Source organism: Pan troglodytes, chromosome 19 (assembly GCF_028858775.2).
Source record: "Pan troglodytes isolate AG18354 chromosome 19, NHGRI_mPanTro3-v2.0_pri, whole genome shotgun sequence".
NCBI classification, from domain to species: Eukaryota; Metazoa; Chordata; class Mammalia; order Primates; family Hominidae; genus Pan; species Pan troglodytes.
In genome coordinates, this window is record NC_072417.2 from 48,895,606 (window position 1) to 48,914,746 (window position 19,141).

A 19,141-nucleotide genomic window follows, 5' to 3' on the forward strand; every position below is an offset into this window, starting at 1 on the left:
TAGTGACCACTACACAAGCTCACCAGTACATCCTTCTGGTGCCACCAGGATGCCACTTACTCCTCTACATAAGAGAAAGGATTTTTAAAGTAGAATATGAATTATTGCTTTTTATGGAGATGCCATTATTAAATTTTATAATTGTCCTGCTTTTTCCCAAGTGTGACATATAAACAGTTAAAATTGATTCAAGATCATTAAATCATATGCAATAATTTTTATATACATTATCTGCTGAGTTGAATATTACGTAAGTCTTCTCCAACCCTTAGGTAGTCTTACAAAGACAGAGGCATATTTTTTAAGTGACTGAGCTTGATATCAAACAATATAAAGGCTGTTAAGAATGCTGAGATGGATTTGTTTAATAGATGTCAAACTGGCCTTCTTTCACAGGAAGCGCATATGGCCGCTGCACTTGCACCGGACAATTTATTTGTGTGTCCTCCCAAAGTGCTGGGATTACAGGCGTAAGCCACAGTGCCTGGCCAATCCACTTTCACTTAATGAATAGTAAACATATTTCCTTTCCTTTTTAATTTTCTTAATAACATTTTTTCTCTATCTTACTTTATTGTAAGAATACAGTGTATAAAAATATAACATACAAAATGCACATTGATTGTGTTATCAATGAGGCTTCCATTCAACCATAGGCTATTAGTAATTAAGCATTTGGGAATTCAAAACTTATATTCAGATTTTCAACTGCATGGGGCAGGGATCAGTGCCCCTAATCCCTTTGTTGTTCAAGGGTCAGCTGTACTATAAAAATAGAGAAGGAAAAAAACCACAATGACCTGTCTAGTGTTTCCTATCAAAGAGATGAAGTTTAGCCAGCTAATTGAATAGAAATGCAAAGAACATGACTATATTGTAAATTCTTATTGGTCTCTATGCTATACATGCTGTTCCGTTATGCTCTAGGTTCTGAGAGCAATAGACAATGGGTCGGCTGAATTTACAAAATAGAACGTGCTTCAGTTTCAATGGTGCAGCCCAAGGAGGCAGGAAATTGAAAGAAAAGTGTCTTTAGGTCTGAAAAAACAATAATGGAATATAAAATGGTACAGTCACTGTAGAAAGTAGTATGAAGGTTCAGTAAAATTTAAACACAAAAGGTGGGGAGTGTTGGCTCACACCTGTAATCCCACACTCTGGGAAGCCAAGGCAGGTGGATCATTTGAGGTCAGGGGTTCAAGATTAGCTTGGCCAACATGGTGAAACCCCATCTCTACTAAAAACACAAACATTAGCCAGGTATGGTGGTGGGCACCTGTAGTCCCAGCAACTCAGGAGGCTGAGGTAGAAGAATGACTTGAACCTGGGAGGCAGAGGTTGCAGTGAGCCAAGATCATGCCACTGCACTCCAGCCTGGGCAACAGAGTGAGACTTTGTCTCAAAAAAAATAAAATGTTAAACAGAATTACCACATAACCCAGCAATTCCGCTCCTGAATACATAGCCAAAAAAATGGAAAACTTGCTCAAATTTCTGTACATACATGTCCATAGCGGCACTGTTCACGATAGCCCAAAGTGGAAACAACCTAAATATAAAACAAAATATCCATACAGTTGAATATTATTCAGCCATGAAGAGGAATAAGTTACTGACATGTGGTATAACATGGACCGACTTCTAAAATCTTGCAGAGTGAATGAAGCCAGACACTGAAGTTTACATATATTACCCCATTTATACGAAACGTCCAGAATAAGTAAATCCACAGAGACGGAACACAGATTACTGCTTGCAAGGAGCTGGGAGAGGAAGAAAATGGGGAGTGACTGCTTCATCGGTATAGGGTTTCCTTTTGAGGTAATGAAATGCCTTGGAACTATGTAAGAGGTGATGGCTGCATAACGCTGTGAATGCACTAAATTCACTGAACTGCATAAACAGGTTGTTAATTTTATGTTGTATAAATTTTACCTCAATTTTTTAAGAAAGCAAGAATGATCAGATGTCTTTGGACAGAATGAGTCTGAAACTTTTCTACGAGACACTGGAGAACCCTGAATATTTTTTGTATACCCTAAGCGTAGCTCGGAACTGGCTGAGAGCTAGTGTTTGTGGTCAGGGAGTGACTTCAAGAGCTACAGATCAGAGTGGAGTGGAGAATGTGGATGTTTCTGCTACAGGAATAGGTAGCAATGATAAAGATTACTAAAGCGGAGGCCAGCAGGTGAGTGTTGATGAACATAAGCCTGTCTCCTTGAAAGAGAAATCTCAGTTAACCTAGTTGAAGCCCAGATTGACCAAGGTTCATTCATTAAATGACCTCATGTAATCCCAAAAGTGACTTAGTTTCCTTTGAAATGCCTACAATAAATTGGCAGACTGGACTGGAGCCACATCTCCAGCTGAATTATTGAAAATAAAGATACATTTTCTTGACAGCCTAAGTCAGTCACTACGGCATGTAAATTTGCTGCAAGTCTTCCAAATATATTCACCTTCTACTATTTCCACCAATATCTCCTAAGTCTAAGCCTCATGTGGCTGATGACAAACAAAGTAATAGGGAGTATCTTTGTCCAGAAAAGAGGGTTTTATCAGATCTTTGTGTTTTAGGGATTTAAAAAAGAGAAGCAGCTCAGTCTCCTTGAGGAAGCTGAAGAAAGAGAGGATAATGAGATTTTGAGTTTGGGAGGTAGAGGGGAAAAAACTCACATGACTCAGGGATTTGGCAGCCTTGTGGTCTGGGTGGTGGACTAATATGAATGGAGAAAAACTGCTGCAAGCTGACGAGGCCAGTGCCTGTCACAGACTGAAGGACACACTGTGCCTACCTAAATCTACAGGCCCACTTTTCTAAGTCAACCATTGTGCTGGCTTCAGTACTCTCCCTTGACATCATGACAAGGCACATGTCTTGACTGCTAGCAGATTGTGAGCTGGGGGTTAAGTCCTCAAGGAATAATAAAACCTGGACCTGGAAGAAGAAATGACATCCCAGTTTACCCATCTGAGTTTCTAGCTTTACTGCTTTCAACTCCTCGTTTTTCATCTATGTTTCTGAGACACCCATCAATTCTCTATACCTAGCCCATGCTGTTTCATTTGCTTTGAATATTGTTTCTTCAGGTCCACGTCTTTCTTTATCTATTTTCTACTCATTCTTTAGATCCCAGGTGAGTTGCCACTTCCTCTGAGAAGCCTCTGGGTAAATCATCTCTCTATTGGACCTAATAAACCACACGTTCACCCCATTCTAGCCCTTGTCTTTTTGCAATTCACTTCCAATAATCTGACTTTTCTATGGAGCAGAAGTCTGCAGACTTTTTATGTAAAAGGCCAGACAGAAAATCTTTTAAGCTTTGTAAGCCACATATGGTTTTGCATGCTCTTTTACTTTTTAACTTTTGTGTTTTATTTTTCTTTCATTTTTTTTACAACCCTTTAAAAATGTAAAAAAAAAAAAAAAAATTAGTTCACTGGCAGTATTTTAAAAAAGCCATTTGGCCCCACTGGCCATAGTTTGCTGACATTTGCTTGCTCTCAAGATAAACGTCTTATCTTGCTTTATCATACCTTGTTTTGCGTTGCCTCCCCAGTGCCTAGCACCATCCCTGGAAGCATGCTGAAAAGGTTTAACTGAATTAAATTGAACCTTGTATGTTAAGGCTGACTTCGTCTGCTTCCTTCAATCTTTGTCACCTCTAACGATGCTGTTTCTCTCTCTCTCTCTCTTTCACACACACACACACACACACACACACACACACACACACACTCTGACATTTTATATGTTTTAGTCCCTTTATGCTAAACTAGTAGTCCTTGTATGCCTGCATGCTTCTCCACCAACATGATGCCTTCAGCTCAAGCACCTGCAACCAAGCCAGTGAGGGTCTTCTCCTTCCCCGCTACCTTCCTTCCTCACTCCCTCTCCCGGCTCCCTCAGTCTTCCCTCCCTCACTCCCCGCCCCACTCCTTCCCTCTCTCCCTTCCTTCCTTCTTTCTCTTTCTCTTTGTCTCTTTCTTTCTTTCTTTTTCTTTCTTTTTCTTTCTTTCTTCCTTCCTTCCTTCCTTCTTTCTTTCTCTTTATTTCTTTCTTTCTTCTTTCTTTCTTTCTCTTCTTTCTTTCTTTCTTTCTTTCTTTCTTTCTTTCTCTTTCCTTCTTTCTGTTACAGGCACATGCACATGGCTGGTCGTTTGCAAGCTGGTCTTTTTCCCTAGCATTCCCATTACTTGTGAATCTAATTTGGTTCTTCAGCCAGGAATTTGGTTCTTAAATGGACTATACATTTCACTTCCTTCTTGGTATTTAAAAGCATATCTGGATAGAAGTTTTTCCTTGGAGATATGCTGAGGTTGCCTAGGGAATCCAACCCTTCCAGGACCCCAACACATCTACAATATTTGGAGTCAAGAGACCACTTTCCATCCTTTGACCATTGCATCACTGAGTATCCTTAGGCACTTTTCTACCACCTGTTACCTTGGTTTGGTAAGAAGAGATAATCAGCAACCCTCTCCAGAAACTGTGGTCTCATTAAGAAATACATATATATATATATAACTCCTGAATAAAATATAGTCATACAAGGCCGTAAAATCCTTCACACAATTTTTTACAAATACTCTACATCAGGGATTGAAATAAACTAAAAAAGCAACAACAAAATATGCCCCTATAAAAACAGGCTCTGGCTGATGAGAGATTTGGCAGTAGGTAAAAACACAGTGCAGTCCAAAATACTTGTTGCCCTTCTTTGTAGGCAGTTTGAGGTTCTTTCTTTCCGGCCCATCTGTACTGTTTTTACTGCAGTCTTGCATACTTATGGAATGAGAGCATGCTTCCTGTTGCTACAAACAGCCCTCATAAATGTTGGAGCCAAGTGTGTCTAAACATTACAGCATATTAAACACCTTTAAGCATGATCCATAACCTTGTAATTGGTACCAAAATAACAAGACTTGCGTTTTAAATGGAAATTTGACTCTGTGTTTGCTGTTGTCAATCTGTTCCATTAGAACATAGCTGGTAAAGCCAGTCACAGAAAAGAATGGATGTGATTGAAGTGTGGAGCCCTGAACTCTCAGACCTTAAAGATAATCTGAGCTAATGCTCATCTCTGATTGATGTGGAAACTAAAGACCAAAGAGTCTCTATGATTGACTCAAGGCTTCCAGACTCTTTCTTCCATGGTATAAATAATAATTGCGTTAGCAATGAAATTACACAAGTTCACATGGAAATGTATCTTTCCTGGTATGGAAACAGGACAAAGAGGAGGTGGGTTTTATTTTTGACGGACATCACCAAAAGCTTTCTTCTTTCCAAATAGCTCTTTCTGAATCTGTTCCAGGTCCCCAGATCTTCACTATTAGAATCATTCATTTAGCCATGATTTTTGTAAACCTTGGTTAAGATAAAAATATGTTAAGAGAAATTGTGAAGCAGTGCAATGAATGCAGGCCTTAGAACTAGAAATGAGTGGTCTACATTCTGGCCTGACACTTGCTGGGTAGGTGATCTTGAGAAAGTTTCCAACCCCTCTCATCCACGTGTTCATTCAAACACTTATAGAGAGAGCCTACTCTGTGCCAGTTTCCTCATCTGGAAAATGAAAACCAACCTGAGTGAATAGAACTGTGAGGATTACACGGAATGACATTTAAAGCGATCATCCTAGTGTTTTCCATATGGCAGACATTTAACTATTACGGTAAATATCAGTGTATATAAAATAAGATGTGAGTCATAATATATATATAGTTATCATATGTGTAATTTACATGTGCTGCTGATGGGGTTGACTGCTCACTTTTAAAATTCACCACCAAGATCACAGCAAGATAAACACGGAGAGCTTTGGCTTAGATGTTCTAATGATTAAAATAAGCCAGAACATATGATGTTCCAATGCGGATATTTAAGGTACTGTAAGGTTCTGATTTACCAGTGTCTTGTGAATAAGTCTTGGTAATTAAAAGCCTTAAAGATTTTGTTTTGTTTTAATCTCCATCCAGAGTTATGATTGAAAAATGCTTTCGGCACCCTTATTTCTCTGGCCAGCCAAAACTTAAGAAAACGATTATCATATGGGGAACATACAGGAGAAAAATGGATGCGTTTCCTTCAACACCTGTTTTCATTAAGTAAGGGGAAGGAAACGAAAGGCTTTTTTCAAGGCTTATCAAGTTAGTGCCAGAAGCATTACATACGTTATCCCATTTAATCCTCAAAGCCAAAGAGGTAGATACTGTAGTCCCTGCTTGAGAAATGTTATGAAACCATCCCTAAAAGTTTGAACTTTATGGAAGTAGAATATATTTCTTAGAATTGAACTTTGAATGAATAAAAACAGAATCCAATGCAAATATTGGTATGGAAAGTTACAAGAAAAGGGTAAAATGGCATCTAGGCCAGAACCATCTTCAATAATGTTAACATTATTAATATTCTTACCAAAGAATAGTGTCATTAGATAAAGTTACAGGACAGCAACAAAAGTTCATAAAAAGGAGAGGTACAGAGATAAACAGGTGCCATTGGAGGAAGACAAAGCTCAGCTCGTGAACTTGGAGGAGCCTGGTTCCATTGCTGGGCTACCCATTCTGTGAAGCTCTATACCTGAGGCTTTATTAGCTTGATTATATTAAGCATCCAAACAACTGCCTTTTTTCTGATTTTATGCTCAACAAACAAACTCCTGGTTGTAATTTCACTTCCCATGTAGGCTTGCCTACAGGAAAAGAAAGTTGCCAATGATGCAGCTCTGAGGACTCTGGTCCAATTATTACTTTTCTTGGGAAATTAATAAAATGGCTTTCTAATTTTATCTGTTAGTCTTGTGATTAGTTAATATTAATAGATCCACCTGATATAATCAGGTTTTGGGGTCTACCAAGGGGAGGCCCAAATTCTGGATATTGGTTTATTCCCCAAGTAGTTCATGCCAGATTTTCTTGGAATTAAATATCTCACCTCCTCTCTTTGTGAACCACTTCATGAGACAACCATCCTACCAACAGCAATTATAAACTACTGACCAAATGTCAATATATACTGTTTGATAGTGTTGTAGAACAATCCAAAGATGGCAGAATCATGAAGAAACATGAAATATGAAAGGAGAAGAAAATCAGGTAAGCTTTATATTCAAGTAGCTCTTCCTCCTGAGGGCTTCACACTTCTTGTCTGCAGAAGTGAAATAGAATACAAGGAGGATACATGGGGAAAAACAATGGCAGATAGGAGGCAGGACTAACTTGCAGCTCCCACTTGGACAGACAGAACAGCATGTGGAGACTCACATCATGAACTTTCGCTCCAAGAACCACCTCAGGAAAGCTGAGAGAATCCACAGACCCTTTGAAGGAAGTGGATTGCTCCTGCAGGCTCTGGGAGACAGCTGAAAAACTACGAGGGCCCAAAGTGTGAAAGTCCCTGAACACACACTCTCACTGGGGAACCTGAAGGTCCAGATCGCTGGAGAAGGATTTGACCTTACCTGGAACTGAGACTAATTTAGAGAGCCAAGAAAAATACAGGGGTAGAAGAAGCAGCAGAAAGAGTCCTGTGGGCTCTCTCGGTCTTCAGGGAAGCCATTTCTGACTTTGTCCCACAAAGTGAGAAAAAGCCCTTTGGGAAGCACTGTCAGAGGAACTGAGAAAAGACCACAGGAAGAAGAAAACTTTCAGCTGAACTTTGTAATGATTTTGACCAAATGTGAAGTTTCCTGGACAGAACCTGGAGGAGTGGGTGAATCAGGAGTGCAGACATAGCACAGAAACCACAGCAGGTGGGAAGGCCTGAAACCTGAAAGCCTTACTTGCTTTCTCAGCTGGGAGGCTGATAGCCTGGGGCAAGTTCTCAGCCCTGTTCACCCACTGCCTGGAAATAAACTTGGTGTTGTTGGGTAGGGGGTACAGATGGGGTGGGACCAGCCTTTTGGGCTGTGTGGAAGTGGGGTGAGACTTGCGACTGCTGGCTTTCCCCTACTTCCCTGGGAACCTGCATGATGCAGCAGAGGCAGCCATAATTCCCCCAGGAACGTAACTCCTTTGGCCTGAGAACCACACCCCCATCCCCCACAGCAGCCTCAGCAAGCCCTAACCAAGGAGAGTCCGAGCTCAGATTCACCTAACCCTGCTCATGCTTGATGGTCTTTCCCTACCTACCCTGGTAGCTGAAGACAAAGAACGTAATCTCTTGGAAACTCTATGGCCCCACCCACCCCCTGATCCTTGTTATACTACAGCAGCTGATGCTCTCTTGAAAGCGCCACCTCCTGGCTAGAGGCCAACCAACCCAAAATTAGCACAATAAACAATACTATAACCAAGGACCCTCACAGAGTCCCCTTCACTCCCCTCCACCTCCATGAGTGTAGTTGCTGGTATCCACAGCTGACACAAAGACTGATCACATCACAGGGCTCTGTGCAGACAACCCCCAGCACCAGCCCAGAGCACAGTAGTTCTGCTGAGTGGCTAGATCCAGAAAAGAAATAACAGTCACTGCAGTTTGGCTCTCAGGAAGCCACATCCCTAGGGGAAAGGAGAGAGCACCACATCAAGGGAGTACCCCATGAGACAAAAGAATATGAACATCAGGCCTTGAGTCCCAGATCTTCCCTCTGATATAGTCTACCCAAATGAGAAGAAACCAGAAAAATAATTCTGGTAATATGATGACATAAGTTGCTTTACCACCCCCAGAAGATCACACTAGCTCACCAGCAATGGATCCAAATCAAGGAGAAGTCTCTGAATTGCCAGGAAAAGAATTCAGAAGGTTGATTATTAAGCTAATAAAGAAGCCACCAGAGAAAGGTAAAGTCCAATTTAATGAAATAAAAAAAAAAGATAGAAGATATAAAGGTAAAAATCTTCAGTGAAATAGAGAGCATAAATAAAAAATAATCACAGCTTCTGGGAATGAGGAACATACTTAGAAAAATGCAAACTACACTGGAAAGTTTCAGCAATTGAATCAAACAAGTAGAAGTAAGAACTTCAGAAATTGAAGCCAAGGCTTTCAAATTTACTCCATCCAACAAAGACAAAAAAAAAAAAGAATTTGAAAAATAAACAGTTTCTAAGAAGTTTAGGATTATGTTAAACAACCAAACCTAAGAATAATTGGTGTTCCCAAGAAAGAAGAGAAATCTGAAAGTTTGGAAAACATATTTGAGGGAATAATTGAGGAAAACTTCCCTGGCCTATGCTAGAGATCGAGACATCCAAACACAAGAAGCTCAATGAACACCTGGGAAAATTATCACAAAAATATCATCACCTAGGCACATAGTCATCAGGTTATCTAAAGTCAAGACAAAGGAAAGAATCTTAAGAGCCATGAAACAAAAGCATCAGGTAACCTATAAAGGAAAACCTATCAGATTAACAGCATATTTCTCAGCAGAAACCCTACAAGCTAGAAGGGACTGGGGCCATATTTTTAGCCTCCTTAAACAAAACAATTATCAACCAAGAATTTTGTATCAAGCAAAACTAAGATTCGTAAATGAAGGAAAGATACAGTCTTTTTCAGATAAACAAAGGCTGAGAGTATTTCCCACTACCAAGCAAGCACTGCAAGAACTGCTAAAATGAGCTTTAATTCTTGAAACAAATCCTTGAAATAGACCACAATAGAGTGTCCTTAAGGCATAAATTTCACAAGACCTATAAAGCAAAAACAAATGGAAAAAAAAGTATTCAGGCAACAAATAGCACAATGAATGGAATAGTACCTCACATCTCAATATTAATGTTGAATGTAAATGACCTAAGTGCTACACTTAAAAAAAAATACAGAATGGCAGAATGGGTAAGAATTCCCTAACCAAGTATCTGCTGTTTTCAAGAGACTCACCTAACACATAAAGACTCACATAAACTTAAGATAAACGGGTGGAAAAAGATATTTCATGCAAATGGACACCAAGAGCAAGCAGAAGTAACTATTCTTATATCAGACAAAACAAACTTTAAAGCAAAAACAGTTAAAAAAGACAAAGAGGGACATTATATAATGATAAAAAGACTTGTCTAACAGGAAAATATTGCAATCTTAAAAACAAATGCACCCAATACTGGAGATCCCAAATTTATAAAACAATCACTACTAGACCTAAGAAATGAGATGGACAGCAACACAATAATACTGGGGGAATTTAATACTCTACTGACAGCACTAAACAAATCATTAAGACAGAAAGTCAACAAAGAAACAATGGATTTAAACTATACCTTAGAACAAATGGGCTGAACAGATATTGACAGAACATTCTCCCCAACAACTGCAAAATATACATTCTATTCATCAGCACATGGAACATTCTCCAAGATAGACCATATGATAGGCCACAAAACAAGTCTCAATAAATTTAAGAAAATTGAAATTATATCAAGTCCTCTCTCAGACCACACTGGAATAAAATTGGCAGTCAACTCCAAAAGGAACCTTCAAAACCACGTAAATACATGGAGATTAACCTGCTCCTGAATGATTATATCAATACCATGCTGTTTTGGTGAGTATGGCTTTATGGTACAGTTTGAAGTTGGGTAATGTGATTTTTCCAGATTTGTTCTTTTTGCTTAGCCTTGCTTTGCCCATGTGGCCTCTTTTTTGGTTTCATGTGAGTTTTAGGATTATTTTTTTCTAGTTCTGTGAAGAATGATGATGGTATTTTGATGGGAATTGCATTGAATTTGTAGATTGCTTTTGGCAGTATTGTCATTTTCACAATATTGATTCTACCATTCATGAGCATGGGATGTGTTTCCATTTGTTTGTATTGTCTATGATTTCTTTCAGCAGCATTTTGTAGTTTTCCTTGTAGAGGTCTCTCATCTCCTAAGTATTTTATTTTGCAGCTATTATAAAGGAGGTTGAGTTCTTGATTTGACTCTCAGCTTGGTCTCTGTTGGTGGATAGCAGAGCAGAATACGGATAAGTAAAATGAATGACAGCAATGGGACAAAGCAATGGGACAAAAAAAAATAGGAAACTCTGTAATATGATATTGCACCACTATTTGTACAACAGATTAGTGTTATTTAAAGCAGGGCTTGAATTAGTTTAAAAATGTGGATTGTAATGACTGTGGTAATCCTTTCATGATGTATAGGTATATGAAATTATCATGTTACATGCCTTAAATTTATACAATTTTTATTTATCAATTATACTTAAATAAAGCTGGAAAACTATGTATTATATACTCTAAGCCAACTACAAAAAAGCTTTAAAGATAAGTATAATTTATATACTAAGAGAGAAAATAAAATGGAATCACAAAAAATGTTTGATTAAAACTAAAGAAGGCAGAAGAAGAGTGGGAAAAAAGGAAACAAGCAGACCGGGTGTGGTGGGTCACTCCTGTAATCCCAGCACTTTGGGAGGCCGAGGAAGGTGGATCACAAGGTCAGGAAATCAAGACCATCCTGGCTAACATGGTGAAACCCCGTCTCTACTAAAAATACAAAAAAATTAGCTGGTGTGGTGGTGGGCGCCTGTAGTCCCAGCTACTTGGGAGGCTGAGGCAGGAGAATGGCGTCAACTGGGGAGGTGGAGCTTGCAGTGAGCCAAGATCGCATCACTGCACTCCAGCCTGGGTGACAGAGTGAGACTCCATCTCAAAAAAAGAAAAAAAGAAAAAGAAAAGAAACAAGCAACAAAATCAACAAGTAGAAAACAGATATAAATCTGATAGATGTTAATCCAACTATACCAATAATTACTTTAAATGTGAATTAAAGTTACTTTAAATATGAATGGTCTTAATACACAGCAATTATCAGAATGGAAATAAAGCCTAACTATATGTTATCTACAATAAATTCACTTTAAATATAAAAACTTAAGCTAAAAGTAAAGAAATGGAAAAGATATACCGTGTTAACAAGAGTCAAAAGAAAGCTGGAGTAGCTATATTAATTTGAAACAAAGCAGACTTTGGAAAAATGAAGATTGTCAGAAATATATAGAGGCATTACATAATAATAAAGGGTTCAACTTGCCAAAAAAAGATCCCGAATGTGAAAGAATGTCAAAATAAATGAATTAAAGCCTGATAGAACTGAAAGGAGAAATAGAAAAATGACTATTAGAGTTGAAGACTTCAACAACCTTCTCTCAGTAATTGGCAGATAAAACAGGCACAATATGAGTAAAAATATGGTTGAACTGAACAGTACTATCAATCAACTTGATCTAGCTGACATTTATAGAATACACCAGCCCTCAACAGCAATATAAACATTTGCCTGCAGCTCATGTAGAACATTTTCTAATATAGACTACATTCCAGCCAGAAAACAAACCTTAAGAAAATTAAAAGAAAAGAAATTATGCAGTGTGTTCTTACACCACAATGAAATTAAACTAGATATTAATAACAGAAAATAGCTAGTTAAGTCCCCAACATGTGGAAATTAAATGACACAGTTCTAAATAACTCATGCATAAAATGACAAACTAAAAAAATTTAATTGCAAATATAATTTATCAAAATTAGAATATAGCAAAGGCAGTGCTTACAGGAAAATTTTTAGCATCAAATGCATGTATTAGAAAACTAGTAAGACCTAAAATTCATAATCACAATTTCTTCTTTAGGATAGTAGAGAAAGAATAGCAGGTTAAACCTAAAGCTAGCAGAAGAAAGAAATAATAAAAATTAGATTATTTTTACTGAAATCAATGAAATTCAAAATAGAAAACCAACAAACCCAAAAGCTGGTTCTCTGTAAAGATCCATAAATGGATAAACTTCTTGCCAGACTAACAAAGAAAATAAAAAGAAAAGACACAAATTATCAGTATCAGAAATGAAGGATGGGCTCATCACTATTAATTTCATGGACACCACAAGTATACTAAAGGAATGCCAAGAAAAACTTTATGGCCACAAATCTGATAAATTGGATGTACCAATTTCTTGAGTGATATAAACTATCAATTCAGGCACAGAGAAGTAGATAGCCAGAGTAGATCTATATCTATGAAAGAATTTGAACCAATAACTAATAATCATTCAAAGAAGAAAGCACCAGGCTGATGTTTCAATTCTGTCAAACATTTTTATAAAATGCACCTGCTCTGCAAAAAATGTTGAAAAAATTTATAATACTTTTTGAAATTAACTAATTCCATGAAGCCAGCATTACCCCAATAGCAAAACCAAATAAAGATATTACAAAAAAGGAAGACTACAGATCAATATCTCTCATAAAAATAACTACAAAAATTCTCAAAAAAATATTGAAAGTCAAATCCAGCTATGTATAAAATGAATTGTACATCATGGCCAAGTAGACTTTACTGTAGATGTGTGAAGCTGATTCAGTATTCAAAAATCAATCAATACAATCCACCATATTATCAGTTTTAGAAGAAACACATTATATAATCATATCAGCGTGCACAGAAAAAGTGTTTGACAAAAAATTTAATACCCATTTATAACAGCTCTATAACCTAGTAACAGAGGGGAACCTCCTCAACTTTATCAAGAGCAATTACAAAAACCTATCACACTTAATGGATGTTTCCCCAGTAAAATTGGGAGTGAGGCAAGGATGTTCTCTCTCATTAGTTCTACTCAGCATTGTGCTGGAATTCCTAGATAGTGAAATAAGGCAAGAAAAAGAAATAAAACATATACAGATTAGAAAGAAAAAAATATAGCATGATCATCTAGGTTGAAAATCTCAAAGAATCTATGGAAATATGTCCTGGAATGAATAAGTGATTATAGCAACATTGAAGGATGTGACTTGATAATAGAGTCAAGTCTCATTATTCACAGTAGTTATTTTCTATAAAGTCATTTTGAACATTGAATTAATGAATACGGTGTTATTGCTCTTAGGACAAACGCAGAATTAGGTTCCTACAAACTTCTGGTGACAATACTTACATAAACTGACCAATAACAACCGTGTTTTATGTGTGTTTCTGTTTTAAAATACCTAATTTAATACATAATTCTTATAAATAGTTAATTATATGCAGCATTTCTTTGTACTAAAACACTAGCTGATAAGGTTTTGGCACTTTCCTGACCCTGGGCAATGTCACCATAAATTTATTTGACTTTCAGCCTCACAACAATGCTGTCTACTACACTTTTTAAAAATTAGTCATCATTTCATAAATTCAGAAATGTAGCTGCTTTTCCACCTTTTTCAAAACTTCATCAAACACTATATAGATGTTACTTTAGCAATTTCCAGAGTAGCCTTCCATATAAAATAGGTGAATTTTCTCTTCATTTCTTTTCTGGATGTACCACAGTTTTAAATCACTAACATTGAACCCACAGCCAACTACAGTATAACTTATGCTTGAATGAAATCTAACACAGAATATGCACAGTAGAAAACATTTCAGAACTACACTTGGAAGTGAAATCACCAACATAAAAGCACAAATTTTTTTTTAAAAAGTGACAGTAGACTGCATAAAGAACATTTATTTACAATATGGGAGCCTAACAGGAAGGCACAACAGCATTGCCTTGTTCAGTCTCAGCTAGAGTATGCATATTGGGTGGCTCAATTTTTTTGTTCTTCTGTGTATGCCCATGAATGACCATGAAAGCATAGCAAATATTTATTTTGAAATTACAAATAAATGTTAGTGAGTAAACAAATTCAAAAGTATGGAATCTGAGAATAATAAGGATTAACTTTACAAAAGGCAATGCTTTCCTACATATACCAGCAATGAACAGCTGGAATTTGAAACTCAAATAAAACAAAACAATACTATTGAAAAAATCATCCCCCTCCTTCAGTGAAATACTTAGGTATAAATCTAACAAAATATGTACAGGATCTGAATGTAGAAAACTACAAAACACCAATGACAGAAATCAAAGGAAAAATAAGTCAAGAGATATTTCAGGTTTATTGACTGGAAGACTCAATATTGTTAAGGTATCAGTTCTCAACTTGATCTATAAATATGTGCAATTCCAGTGAAAATCTCATTACGTTATTTTATAGATACCAAATATTTTATTCTAAAGGTAATATAGAAAGATAGAAGACCTGGAATAACCAATGCAATACTGAATAAGATGGACAAATTGGGATAATCTCACTACTCAAGTCAATGCTTGCTAAAGTAACCAAGAAAACTTAATAATCAAAAGAGCATAAAAGAATAGTCACACGGATCAATAGAGCAGAATAAAGAGTGCAAAATAGACTCAAATACAGACAACTGTTCTTTGACAAAGACACAAAGTCAATTCAATGGAGAAAGAACGCTTTTTAACAAATGGAACTAGAGTAATTGAACATCTATGTGTAAAAAATAATGAATCTAAAAACAGACATTTCACAAAAGTTATCTCAAAATGGATCATAGACTGAAATGTAAAGTACAAAACTCTAAAACTTCTAGAAGAAAATATTTTTAAAAATCTAGATAAACATGCATTTGATGAAGAGGTTAGGTAGAAAACTAAAAGCATAATATATGAAAGAAAATCTTTGTTAGTTGGACTTTAGTAAAATTAAAATCATCTGTTCTGCAAAAAACACTGCTAATAGAAGGGAAAGACAAGCCAAAGACTGAGAGAAAATTGTTGCAAAACATATCTGATGAAGGATTTATATCCAAAATATATAAAGAACTCTTAAAGCTCAACGATACGGAGCAAACAATTAAATTTTACAATTGGAAAAGGTTTTTAAGAGACACCTCACCAAAGAAGATAGATAGCAAGTAAGCTTACCAAAAGATGATCAACATTATTTGCCATTAGGAGAATACAAATTAAAACAACAGTGATATAATACTTTAATTAAAATGTCTAATTTTTTTTTAAACATGACAATAACCATTGCTGGTGAGCATTTGGAGGAAACTTCATTTGGAAACTCATTCATTTCTGGTGAGAATGCAAAATGGTACAGCCACTTTGGAAAATGGCTTGGCAGTTTTTTACAAAGCTGAATATAGTATTATCATAATTTACTGATCCTAGGTATTTGCCCAACTGTTTTGAAAATGTATGTTCACCTAGAAAAGTATAGGATTTTTATAGCAGTTTTATTCATAACCACTAAAACCTTAGAAGTGGCTACGATGTCCTCCAACAGGTAAATAATCAATGGTATATCCATACAATGGGATCCTACTTAGCAATAAAAAAGGAGGAGCTATCAACAAGCTATGCAAAGACATGGATGAATCATAAGTGCATATTTCTAAGTGAGTGAAGTCAGTCTGAAGAGGATACATACAGCAAAATTCCATTTATATGACATTCTGGAAAAGTCAAAACTGTAGCAGTCATAAAATTCAGTGTTTGCCAAGGGTTTGGGGATAGAAGAAAGAATTGAATTGGTGAAGCTGGAATTATTTTAGAATGGTGAAACTATTCTATATTACATCACAGTAGTAGATACAGGAAACTATGCATTCGTCAAATTTCATAGAACTTATAGCACAAAGCATGGAATCATTATTATTATTATGCTTTAAGTTCTGGGATACATGTGCAGAACGTGCAGGTTTGTTACATAGGTACGCATGTGCCATGGTGGTTTCCTGCACCCATAAACCCATCATCGACATTAGATATTTCTCCTAATGCTATCCCTCCCCAGCCCCCCACCCCCGGACAGGCCCCAGCGTGTGATGCTCCCCTCCCTGTGTCCATGTATTCTCATTGTTCAGCTCCCACTTACAAATGAGAACATGCAGTGTTTGGTTGTCTGTTCCTCTTAGTTTGCTGAGAATGATGGTTTCCAGCTTCATCCATGTCCCTGCAAAGGACATGAATTCATCCTTTTTATGGCTGCATAGTATTCCATGGTGTAGATGTGCCACATTTTCTTTATCCAGTCTATTATTGATGAGCATTTGGGTTGGTCCCAAGTCTTTGCTATTGTGAACAGTGCTGCAATAAACATACATGTGCACATGTCTTTATAGTAGAATGATTTATAATCCTTTGGGTATATACCCAGTAATGGGATTGCTGGGTCAAATGGTATTTCCGGTTCTAGATCCTTGAGGAATCACCACACTGTCTTCCACAATGGTTGAACTAATTTATACTCCCACCAACAATGTAAAAGCATTCCTATTCTCCACATCCTCTCCAGCATCTGTTGTTTCCTGACTTTTTAATGATCATCATTCTAACTGGCATGAGATGCTATTTCATTGTGGTTTTGATTTGCATTTCTCTAATGACCAGAGCTTTTTTTCATGTATTTGTTGGCCACATAAATGTCTTCTTTTGAGAAGTGTCTGTTCATATCCTTTGCCCACTTTTTGATGGAGTTGTTTGTTTTTTTCTTGTAAATTTGTTTAAGTTCCTTGTAGATTCTGGATATTAGTCCTTTGTCAGATGGACAGATTGCAAAAATTTTCTTTCATTCTGTAGGTTGCCTCTTCACTCTGATGATAGTTTCTTTTGCTGTGCAGAGACTCTATAGTTTAATTAGATCCCATTTATCAATTTTGGCTTCTGTTGCCATTGCTTTTGGTGTTTTAGTCATGAAGTCTTTGCCCATGCCCATGACCTGAATGGTATTGCCTAGGTTTTCTTCTAGGGTTTTTATGGTTTTAAGTCTTATGTTTAAGTCTTTAATACATCTTGAGTTAATTATTGTATAAGGTGTAAGGAAGGGGTCCAGTTTTAGTTTTCTGAATATGGCTAGCCAGTTTTCCCAACACCATTTATTAAATAGGGAATCCTTTCCCCATTGCTTGTTTTTGTCAGGTTTGTCAAAGATCAGATGGTTGTAGATGTGAGGCATTGTTTCTGAGGACTCTGTTCTGTTCCATTGGTCTATATATCTGCTTTGGTACCAGTACCATGCTGTTTTGGTTACTGTAGCCTTGTAGTATAGTTTGAAGTCAGGTAGCATGTCACACTACCTGACAGCATGGAATCTTAAAGTATGCAAATTTTTTAAAAATTTAGGAGGTCAAGGAAATTCCAGAATGAAGTATAGAATGTGACAAAAGAAACTGTATTACAGGTAGGGGGAGGGTCCAAGGTGGACATTTAGGAACAGTGCTGGTCTGCAGCTCCCACTGAGACAAATGCAAAAGGTGAGTGACCTCTGCATTTCCAACTGAGGTAACCGTATTTTCTTATTGGGAGAGAAATGAAAAAGCAGGGTGAGACCACAGTTCAACTAGGAACTGCACAGGGCAAAGGGACCTTCTTCCCACAGCCAAGAGAGTGGTGAGACACTGTGCTACCTGCCCAGGGTTCTACACTCCCCACAGATCTTTGCAATCTGTGGATCAGAAGATTCCCTCGTGTGCCTACACTACCAGGACCTTGGATCCCTAGCACAAAACTGGGAAGACCCATGGCAGCTGCTCCAGTCAGCAGCTGTTCAGGCAGGCACTGAGCTGCAAGAGTTTTTACATACTCCAGCAGCTCCTGGAACTCCAGATTGATTAAATACTTAAATTAACACCCAAAACTATAAAAATACTAGAATAAAACCTAGAGCAAATTATTCTGGGCTTCGGTCTAGGCCAACTTTTAATATGTAAAAATGCAGTTTCTGCGAAGTACAATAAAATGAAGTTCAATTAAAAAAAAAGAAGAAGAAGAAAAACTGTATTACAATGGCGAGGCGCAGTGACTCACACCTGTAATTCCAGCACTTTGGGAGGCTGAGGTGGGTGGATCACTTGAAGCCAGGAGTTTGAGACCACCCTGGTCAACATGGTCTACTAAAAATACAAAAAATTAGCTGGGTATAGTGGCATGTGCCTGTAGTCCCAACTGCTTGGGAGGCTGAGGTGGGAGGATTGCCTGTGTCTAGGAAGTCAAGGCTGCAGTGAGCCAAGATTGTGCCATTGCACTCCAGCCTGGGTGACAGAGTGAGACTCTTTCTAAAAACAAACAAACAAACAAAAAACAAAGCTGTATTACAAATATATGAAATAATCTCTCTGAATGGGATGGGAGAATAAGGACTAACTTTTGGCATGAATAGAATCTGTAACACTAAAGGCAAAAGGAACTCTGCAGAAGCAATGCACTCTATTTGATTAAGCTTTTCCAACAATAGTATGGGTTAACAATTCAGAAACCACGATACAATTGACCCTTGAACAATGCAGGGGTTGGGGGCATCAACCACCATGCAGCAAAGATCCATATATAACTTTTGACTGCTA